The sequence below is a fragment of the Macrosteles quadrilineatus genome, unplaced genomic scaffold (genome assembly GCF_028750875.1).
Source record: "Macrosteles quadrilineatus isolate MER2022 unplaced genomic scaffold, UCM_ALF_1.0 Scaffold_4__1_contigs__length_99947679, whole genome shotgun sequence".
NCBI classification, from domain to species: domain Eukaryota; kingdom Metazoa; phylum Arthropoda; class Insecta; order Hemiptera; family Cicadellidae; genus Macrosteles; species Macrosteles quadrilineatus.
Window position 1 is genome coordinate 92,116,931 of NW_026542597.1, and position 10,769 is coordinate 92,127,699.

General features: G+C 36.5%; 1 protein-coding gene across 1 annotated transcript in view; it reads right to left on the bottom strand.

Annotated features, from left to right (window-relative positions):
- Positions 1–5,801, bottom strand: part of LOC128993147 (zinc finger protein 729-like) — a 69,580-nt gene extending 63,779 nt beyond the window's left edge. The window contains exons 1-2 of the mRNA XM_054416906.1: positions 5,437–5,801; positions 966–1,108 (exon numbers count right to left, since the gene is read on the bottom strand). The gene's annotated coding sequence lies outside the window, so the exon portion shown is untranslated. The remainder of the gene's footprint in view (positions 1–965; positions 1,109–5,436) is intronic.
- Positions 5,802–10,769: the final 4,968 nt, after the last annotated feature.

Genomic DNA, 10,769 nt, shown 5'->3' on the forward strand with positions numbered 1-10,769 from the left:
CACTGTTGTCGTCATGCGCGATCGTGGTAAAATTAAATATCCAGGTAGAAACACAAAAGGCATGCATATTTCCCGGTTAAAATCTCACACACAATTCCCAGATTTCCCGGTCAGTTGACCCTCTCATTAATTTTGATGTGCACTGTTAATAATTAATAACATGTATAGTATTTATTCAATCCGTTCAAGTGTCTGTTGTTGTGCAATTGAAACAGCAACGCAACTTTGTATAACGATCATCACTCAATGTGTGTTTGGGGAGGGGGCGCCTGACAACATCTCGCCTCGGGTGCCAATAAACCATGCGACGACCCTGATCAGCAACAAAGGATTACTATATGCAGGTATTGTAAACCATTTTAAGGATGTGTATTAGGTTCCTAGGAAGATTATTTCACATTTTCACGATATTCTGCAGCCCAAATGTCACGAGATATGTGCATGTGTGAATTTTTTGTGATGTGTTTACCTCTAGGAACCCCGAACTGTGATGGATCTTTAAGGACATCATTAACCAAGAAGTAGCAGAAACATTTTAGTGGCCATGAAATACTTAGAAATTTTTCATTTTCTTAACGGAAATAGCTAGTTACTTAAAGCTGGTAACTAATTGGAATTATTAAGTTGGCTTTGTATGTCTATTTAAATATCTCGTTTATTGTAGAATTTGTTAAACTTTGAACAGTTATATGTGTGTATCAATCAAAATTTTATCAACTCTTGCTCAAATGTTGTGTATAAATTATCATACCACATAGCTACCTCGAGGCATTTTGCTTTTTTGTCTTCACTTTATGTTCCATCATGTTAAATTTTATCATACCTAGGCTACTTAAAAAATCAGGCTACTTAAGAAATCGTTGCTTCTATATTCTATGTTGTTTTAAAATAATATTGTGGAATCAGCCATATAAAAGTTATACGAGTATAATTTTATTTTAAGTTTTACATAGTGAATTACTTACTTTCAATATGTAGTACTTTTAGTATGGTAAAAACTTGATATTTTCAGCTGCCCTTTAAAGTATTTAAATAGCAGATTTTGTCAATTATCCTTCTTGCGACATAATATATAAGTTCCCTTTCCTCTTCAAATCAACTGCCTATTCTGAAAAAGACCATTTTAATTAAATATATACATAGATTGTAAACATTAAGGGAGTTAGTATAAAATAAAAGAATTTACCAAGTTTGATCAAAATATATCCATAAACAAGCAAGCTACAATATTGTACAACACTCTCCATGAGAATAACATGGGAATTACAAAATAATAGTTTTTTGAATTTTCTCCGTAACCAATAATTGTACAAAAACACTTTGATATACCAAATTATTTGTTTTTTAAGCTCTTTAAAAAGGTCTGGAGAGAAATTGGGAAATTTTGTGTTTAGAAGGTCAAAAATTAGAAAAACCAATTTTTACCCCATAAAACCCCGTTCCCATGGTCCGATCATGCTGGTTCGCGAACTCATTCAAGTTTATCCTGCCTTACACCTTAAAACCAAATTTCATCAAAATCGGACAAAAATTACTCAAGTTATCGTGTTTTTGGCCTCCGGGGACATCAAAATGAAAAAGTTAATCGGTCCCGGGCCTAGGTCTTACCATGCCACCTACAGGAATAGCTACTCCCCTGTAGGGAAATTCGCTGAAACTTGGGACATCGTCGTGCCAATGAGGTGGAGCCCAGTCCTGGTTCAACACAGTCTTTCATGTCACCTTCATGTTGGGGAATCAGCCATTGCTCCAACATGTCAGGAAATGTAACATCAGTTATACTTCGACACCGCACAAAAGAATTCAGTTTCACCGAACCTGATTCTAATTTTGGAATCACAAAAAATGTTTGCAAAATCTTCATAATCTGCAACAAGCAGTCAAAGCCCATTCTTGTTACTACAAATCATAAGAATGCAGCGTGGGGATGATCATGATATCCATACGATCAAAAGATATGGTCATTGTGTTACTGCACACTCGGGATATGATCACAATGTCACATTGTTGGACACATTAGTGCTGTGTGACATTTTATTCTTAAATTGCCCACTATTTTCAAAATTTTGTTGGACTGATCACCCAACAAAAAAATTGAACATACTGTTGTGCACGCCTAAATTAGTTGATTTATTCAAATTAAGGGACATTGATTGATGTCATGAGTTTTGCTTCCAAATAGTTGAGTGGCAAGGAAATTCCTATAAACTAGTATAAGTTACTGTCCAGTACCATGACAATTCCTGACACTTGACCACTTTCACTTCAATGCCTCCTTCTCTTGGCCGACGGTATCTCTTCACTGATGTTATCTACATGGTTGTGGCATCATATTGGAAAAAAACCTTGGAAATGATTTGTGACTGTCAAGACTAAGTCTCTGAAGAGTGAGAATCAACTACTTTCAGCTTGGTAAATTTTGTTATTAGTGCTGACCCTCTGACATCATCGTTGGATTTAATGCTGACTTACAATTGAGGGTTTATGCCGGATCCCGTTGTGGCTAGTGCCTGCTAACGTATCTCTGGAGTAGCTTCTCGACCTGTGAGCCCTGGTTGTGAAACCTTGTGATACCCTGTCACTTCGTAATACTCGTGGGGTTCGGTTTGAGTCGGTCCAAACCAGATATTGTAACCTTACTGGACATTGCGGTGAGTTATCTGCTTTAAACAATTTATAGGCTACTTACCATTTGGGATTCTCTACTCTGAACTTGAACACTTTCCCTTTAAGAGTGAATGTGAGTGACCAGCCCTACTTATAGACTCTACTGGACTTCAGTGCCAACAAAGGAGATAATTATTTAAGTATTAAGAATTCTTGATTTTCATTCAATTTTACAGCAAGGCCCTTGTGTAATATATTGTTTAATTACTGTAGCTGTAAATCTTGTGGCATTTTCTTGTAGCTTAATACAAAATTAAATTAAATGCAAACGATCGTAGATTATTAAGTTTTTGTGACAGCGGAAAAATATTTGCACCGTTGTTTTCAGGTAGCCTATAGACTCTAATTTTAATATAAATTACTACGGTTCCCTTGTCACCTTAATCAACATAATTACTGTAGGGCTACCTAGACAGGTTGTAGCTCTCGGTATCAGTTCAAATAGGCCTACTGTAGTTTTTAAAGCGTCCGTCGGTCGCCCCTAATCTATTAGATCCCGCAACATGAAAAATTCCTGCCATTTTTGTTTTCTCGCCCCAAAACTGGTCTTGGCCAGAGTGCTGTTTCATCCCCTCCCCCCACACACCTAGTATCGCTGTTAAGCCGCGTTTACACCGGAGTTAATAGCAAGTGTTAAAAAAAAAGTTATTATTTGGTTTTTAACAGAAAATTCCTTGTTATTAACAAGATTTATGTTATCCATCAAGAGTCAGTAAAGATCAAAGGAAATGTGTTATGTTTTTAACAAATGTTAGGTAGTAAACAAAGTTAATGGTCTCTTTTAGTGCACTAACTTTTGTTAATAGGCTAACAGGTCCCTCTCTTCCCTGCAACCCCCACGCTCAGCATCGTGCTACAGAGAGCGCACTAGTCGCCCCTCAGTACCACCTGCGGAGGAAATTCTTTATGCTTCCATCATCGCACCTTAGCTCGCCTGAAAGAGGGTCACTATCGTCTTCTTGCATATCACTTAACATATCACTCCCACTGTACAAAGTCCTTGCTCTGAGTGACGGTTTCACACAGTATCTCCTAGGTCTCCTTTGGGCAGCAGTAGCCAAAACAACGCACGCAGCTGCAGCAAGAACGACGTCATCCTCTCGCACCACTGTCTCATCTAATTGCTGGCTGTGCATGAGCGATGATGATTCAAGATGGCGGACTGACTTTATGTTTTTAACAAAAACCAAAGTACAAAATAATTTGTTAATAACTTTCTGTTATTAACTTTTGTTAATTGCGTAGCCTACTTACTTAACTGAGTGTCCCTAGTTTTGGCCTTAATGTCTGCCTATTTTTGGCGCATTTGCAAGGTTTTATGAAAACGGATCTGAGAAGCTTAAAAACAATTGTAGGCCTAATTATACTGTTCTCCTATACCATTTTGTTTGGAAAATCATGGGCTTCAATATTATACATAAAACATAAGGAACATTTGTTTCAAAACAATTTTTTAGGTAGCCTAAAATATTTTGGAAAATTTTCAAAAAAAAAATAAGTTCGCACTCAATGAAATTGTAGGCTATAAATTATAGGCCAATAAATATTTGAAAATAGCCACTTTGTTCTAAATTTTATGAGGATTCCAAAAATATAATAATATAAGTAAGGAAGTAGATTTGCAAATAAGTAAGTTATGGGCAAATAACAGATTTCGGTACATAGCGTTTAGCTAAGAATGCATATGTAGGCCTAACCTAACCATAGCTAGGAATCTGGCTGATAATTTACATCAATATACTACTTCTTCAGGATCATCAACCAGCCCTTCAAAATCACTTAAATCTTCTTATAGGCTAATGCACCATGTATATCTAACACTAAAACAATGATAAACGTAATAAAACACATCAGTCATCGGTGCGAGGTTAACCAAGCTGTTTACAAATAAGCACGTCAGCTGTCTGCTACAATTAGGATCGGCTCGAGAGAAAAAAGCGCTTAGAGACAAACCTCGGGAGAAAGCTTAGGATCTGCCAAATAAAACGATACCTAACTCGATCCAGTTCAATCCGATTATGTCAGTCATAGAGCCTTCGCCGTAAACAGTGTTTGTGAGTCGAAAAATCGACACAAAACACTACACAAAGTGTGTTATGTGTCAAAAAATCGACACATAACACTAGGAGGGTTAATAACAAAAGATAATTAACTATAAGTTATTAAGTTAACTCCGTCCGGTGTAAAGGCGCCTTTAGCGTCATCTCGTGCACACATGCCTTGTTTTTCTCCGTTATACAATCTGATAAGTTTTAGATACTGGTACAGTGCTACCGGTCCCGTTTTATTTTGTGATGTAACTTACCTCTGTTAGCCTAAGTTATGTATACCGTATCATACAAAAAATTAAGTAACTTACCAGTAACTTTTCATTAATTAACTAAAAAAATAATAAATAAAACTGTTTTTACCCAGCAAAGAAAACGTTGAGTTCAATTTTACATATACAGTGGCACTGGTCGCAATTCAATTTTGGTCGCACTGTATCTAATGGATAGGCCTATTTTAAGGCCTACAAGGATGTGTAGGCCTACAAGAATGTGTAAGCCTGGGCCCTATGGTCTGACAACTTTTTTACTAAATGAGAAATGCTTAGACGATGTGAAAAATATGTGTGAAATCTGTAGGCCTAGGTCAAGAGTGGTTAGTTATTGACTAAGCCTATTGAGTGATTTTAAGTTAGTCAAGGCTAGACTAAAATGATCAGTGTTAGGCCTATATAAACAGCATTAACAACAATACTAAACAAATAGGATTAGGCCTACTCACATTCCATTTGCTTAAAGGAAGTCTCACTAGTATTTTACTCTCGCTTATTCATGATGAATTACATTCCTGTTCTAAGCCTGTAATTAGTAAAAAAGGGGAAACTTGGTCAGTCATGCTCACCACACCACACGTTATAAAGTTAAACTTGAAATGTGAGTCGTCGGTCGCCTTCTTGTAGTGACTGGACTCTTTCTTGGACTGATGGATTAATAATTACTGTTGGTTTATGGTTTGGTGTTGTTCTGTTTTGTGTTTTATTGTTCAGTTCAGTTAAGTTCGTCTCGTCTCCCACCGTCTTCGTGAAGTTGAAGTTAGCGGCTCTCTTTTCTCCTTTTGTCATTTCATTTCATTTCATTTCCATTTCGTCTTTTCCTTTACAGTCTTTTCCTTCTTTTCATCGGCGCTTTTTCGAATTGTAATAGATAAGGGTTGTTGGTACGCCTGCAGACGCCACAAACGTGTTTTGCAGGGATGTCGGAAACACAATTCAATGACAATACGGTGCGAAATCATGTTTTTACATGAATATAATGTCAATAATACCTTTATAAAACGTGTATAAACGAGCTGAACTAATTAATTAATGTATTGTAATAGGCATATTTGAGGCAGTATTGTACATTATACGTAGAGCCATGGCTTAACAAAACACGTTCAATTAAAACTCCCAACATAAAAAAGTGCATAATCTTTTTCCTAAACGCATCGTGACCTATCACATCAACTTTGAGATATTCTTATGGTAATATACAATGTTAATGTTAAGAAAAATCCATATCAGTATCAGTATTATTGAATCAAATAATAAAGTATTATTGAGGCAGTCCTGTAAATCACAAAGCTATAGTCAAATATATATTTTTATGAGTTGTTAGCCTCCGGATTACGTTTGAAAATTTATAATGGATTAAATACCTGCATTCAGTAATCCAATGAGCTGCTTGTGGCAACTATAGTTTCGGTTCACAGGGAACCATCTTCAGGCCGTACAAGGCGTCGTTATTCACTTCCATATGTGAAGGTCGTCATTTAATAAATAAGTACATAGAACACGAACACACGAAAACGCACATTGACAACGCACACGAACATTTAACATTAAAAATACCGAGTACTCGCGGGAACACGAGACAGGTGACGCGACCGGGTGGAAGTTGTAGCTCGAACTGGAGTTCGAGTTCGAAGTTGGAGTTCGAGCTACAACTTCCACCCGGTCGCGTCACCTGTCTCGTGTTCCCGAGTACTCGGTATTTTTAATGTTAAATGTTCGTGTCAATGTGCGTTTTCGTGTGTTCGTGTTCTATATACTTATTTATTAAATGACGACCTTCACATATGGAAGTGAATAACGACGCCTTGTACGGCCTGAAGATGGTTCCCTGTGAACCGAAACTATAGTTGCCACAAGCAGCTCATTGGATTACTGAATGCAGGTATTTAAACCATTACAAATATATATATAAAGGTTACTTACAGTCTTCGCAATCCTGTTAGTTGAGCACTACGGCCGTTTCGGAGATAACTCCATCGTCGGGTGCGTAGTCATTATACACTAATCTGAGCTATTTACATATTTACATTTCTTACGTGGTTTCTTCATTTTCATTGCGTCAAAGTTAAATAAATAGTACATACAACACAAAACACGGACACGACACGAAAACATTAAGGCACGTGCACGGCTAAAAACTGACGACCGACTGAACGAACTTTATCACTGCAAAGGTTTGGTGGACGACTGGAACAGCTGATAACATGTGTACCAACATAGCTGCTCAAATTATACCTTGTCCTGTTTGATTTGTATTATTTTCTCAAAAATTGGATTGGCTGCTGAATTAGTCTGGGAATTAATTATTAAGTTCGGTTCTTTAGCTGTACTGGTGTAAATGTGGAAATTTTCAATACAATTAAGTTTGTGACCTTTGCTACCAATGTGGAGTATTTCTAAACTATTAATTTCAGAGTAGTCGTGGCAATACTGTTGGATGTGTTCTGCATAATTTGAGACAGGATTTGGTTTCTTGATAGCACTTATATGTTCTTTATATCTGGTCTTAAAACATCTACCAGTCTGTCCGATGTAGTAGGAATCACATTCTCCGCATCTAAGCTTATACACGCCTGACTTTTCTAGTATAGGCGTAGTATCCCTTTGTCGTGGATCTGACAACTTACGTTGAAGGTTGTTGCTAGTTCTGTATGCAACTGAATAGTTATGCCTACTAAAAGGACGAGTTGCTAAACGTTGGTTGAGTTTACAGAACTCTAGTGTCACGTACTTTTTATCAGTTTTTTCTTTGGCAATTTTATTATTAGCTTTACTCTTGATTCTCCTGTGCAGTTTATCAATCATGTCAGAGCTGTAACCGTTATTCAAGGCAATGTATTTTATTGTGTTAAGTTCATTTCTATAGTTTTCTTGACTTAAAGGTATGTTAATCAATCTGTAGAGCATTGAATTGTAGGCTGCAATTTTGTGAGAGTGGGGGTGATTAGAGCTGCTATGGATGGTTGTGTCTGTACTGGTCGGTTTTCTATAAATATTAAAAAGGTGTTTGTTGTCGGATTTTGTTATTGTCAGGTCAAGGAAGTTGATAGAGGAGCTTTTCTCATGTTCTATTGTGAATTTAAGTCTAGGATGGATATTATTAAGATATTTCCCAAACAGGTCAATTTGTCTGTTATTGCCTTTGAATAAGCAAAGTACGTCGTCGACGTATCGGTGCCAGTAAACAATCTTTCCTTGATGCGCATTACTGTCGGCCAAAATGCGTTGGTGTTCTATGTTATCAAGGAAGATTTCCGATAAGATTGAAGATAGAGGTGAACCCATAGCTAACCCCTGTTCTTGTAAATAATGTTTGTTATTAAACTCGAAATAATTCTGTTTTAGGACGACTCTTAACAGTGATAATAATTCTGCTGTTTTCTCACTATTTAAAGTTCCTTTCGTTTTAATGTACTGTTCTACCAAATATATGGTTTCGTCAATAGGCACACTCGTATACAGATTCGTGACATCAAAAGATACAAACTGTGCATGGGACGGAATATTTACATTTTTTATCACATCAACCAAATGTGTGCTGTTCTTAACGCTGCAATTAACTTTGAAGTCAATGTTGTTTCTTATAATTCTATCAATAAGTTTGCATAAGTTGTATGAAGGTGCGTTAATAAAGTTCACTAAAGGTCTGATTGGAACATCCTTTTTGTGTATTTTCGGAAGCCCACGCATTTTAGGAGCACTAGGGTTCATGACCTTGACCTGCCTCTTTTGAACATCACTAAGGAGATATTTACATTTATTAATAACTTTATTAACTTCACTGTGATATTGTTTTGTTGGATCCTTAGTTAGAGTCTTAATGTTATTTACTGCAATAAAGCTGTCCACTTTACATGTGTATTCATCCTTATCTAGTACTACAACAGCATTACCTTTATCAGCCTTTGTGACAATGGCCTTATTGATGTCGAGCTTATCGGTTAAACTTCTTAAAGCTGTAAAATCATTTTTAGCTTCGTTTGAAAGATTATCAACAATGACCATTTCACTGTTACCTTGACTTAACTTATTAATGATCTCATATCTAATAGGGTCCTGTTTCTCATGTTTTATTGTCTCAATACAACTTTCAATCTCCAAAAGAGAGTCGACTATACCGTTTTTTGGTTTGTGATGGAAATTATGTTTAAGACCTTTGTACGATACGTCGACGACGTACTTTGCTTATTCAAAGGCAATAACAGACAAATTGACCTGTTTGGGAAATATCTTAATAATATCCATCCTAGACTTAAATTCACAATAGAACATGAGAAAAGCTCCTCTATCAACTTCCTTGACCTGACAATAACAAAATCCGACAACAAACACCTTTTTAATATTTATAGAAAACCGACCAGTACAGACACAACCATCCATAGCAGCTCTAATCACCCCCACTCTCACAAAATTGCAGCCTACAATTCAATGCTCTACAGATTGATTAACATACCTTTAAGTCAAGAAAACTATAGAAATGAACTTAACACAATAAAATACATTGCCTTGAATAACGGTTACAGCTCTGACATGATTGATAAACTGCACAGGAGAATCAAGAGTAAAGCTAATAATAAAATTGCCAAAGAAAAAACTGATAAAAAGTACGTGACACTAGAGTTCTGTAAACTCAACCAACGTTTAGCAACTCGTCCTTTTAGTAGGCATAACTATTCAGTTGCATACAGAACTAGCAACAACCTTCAACGTAAGTTGTCAGATCCACGACAAAGGGATACTACGCCTATACTAGAAAAGTCAGGCGTGTATAAGCTTAGATGCGGAGAATGTGATTCCTACTACATCGGACAGACTGGTAGATGTTTTAAGACCAGATATAAAGAACATATAAGTGCTATCAAGAAACCAAATCCTGTCTCAAATTATGCAGAACACATCCAACAGTATTGCCACGACTACTCTGAAATTAATAGTTTAGAAATACTCCACATTGGTAGCAAAGGTCACAAACTTAATTGTATTGAAAATTTCCACATTTACACCAGTACAGCTAAAGAACCGAACTTAATAATTAATTCCCAGACTAATTCAGCAGCCAATCCAATTTTTGAGAAAATAATACAAATCAAACAGGACAAGGTATAATTTGAGCAGCTATGTTGGTACACATGTTATCAGCTGTTCCAGTCGTCCACCAAACCTTTGCAGTGATAAAGTTCGTTCAGTCGGTCGTCAGTTTTTAGCCGTGCACGTGCCTTAATGTTTTCGTGTCGTGTCCGTGTTTTGTGTTGTATGTACTATTTATTTAACTTTGACGCAATGAAAATGAAGAAACCACGTAAGAAATGTAAATATGTAAATAGCTCAGATTAGTGTATAATGACTACGCACCCGACGATGGAGTTATCTCCGAAACGGCCGTAGTGCTCAACTAACAGGATTGCGAAGACTGTAAGTAACCTTTATATTTATTACACGCAATCTGCCACACTGATTAATCACAAATATATATATATACGATGGATAGGAACTCGCGTCAGGAAAAAGTGCACAATCTTTTTCAAGCCCATTACATAAATTTTGAGCTATTATAATGGTAAAATACAATGTGTAGAATAATCGGTATTAGCATGATTGAGGCAGCTAATAGTCTCGTAAATTACAATTATAAAAAGGTATCAACTGACTACAAGATGCGTAGATCCCCGTGCGTAGAACGGGCACACAACTATAGTTTATAATATTTGCATGATATTTTTAGAATACTTATCTGCCACGGGACTTTGAAAGCGTTAAGTATGGTAAAAAAATTGTCGTAAGT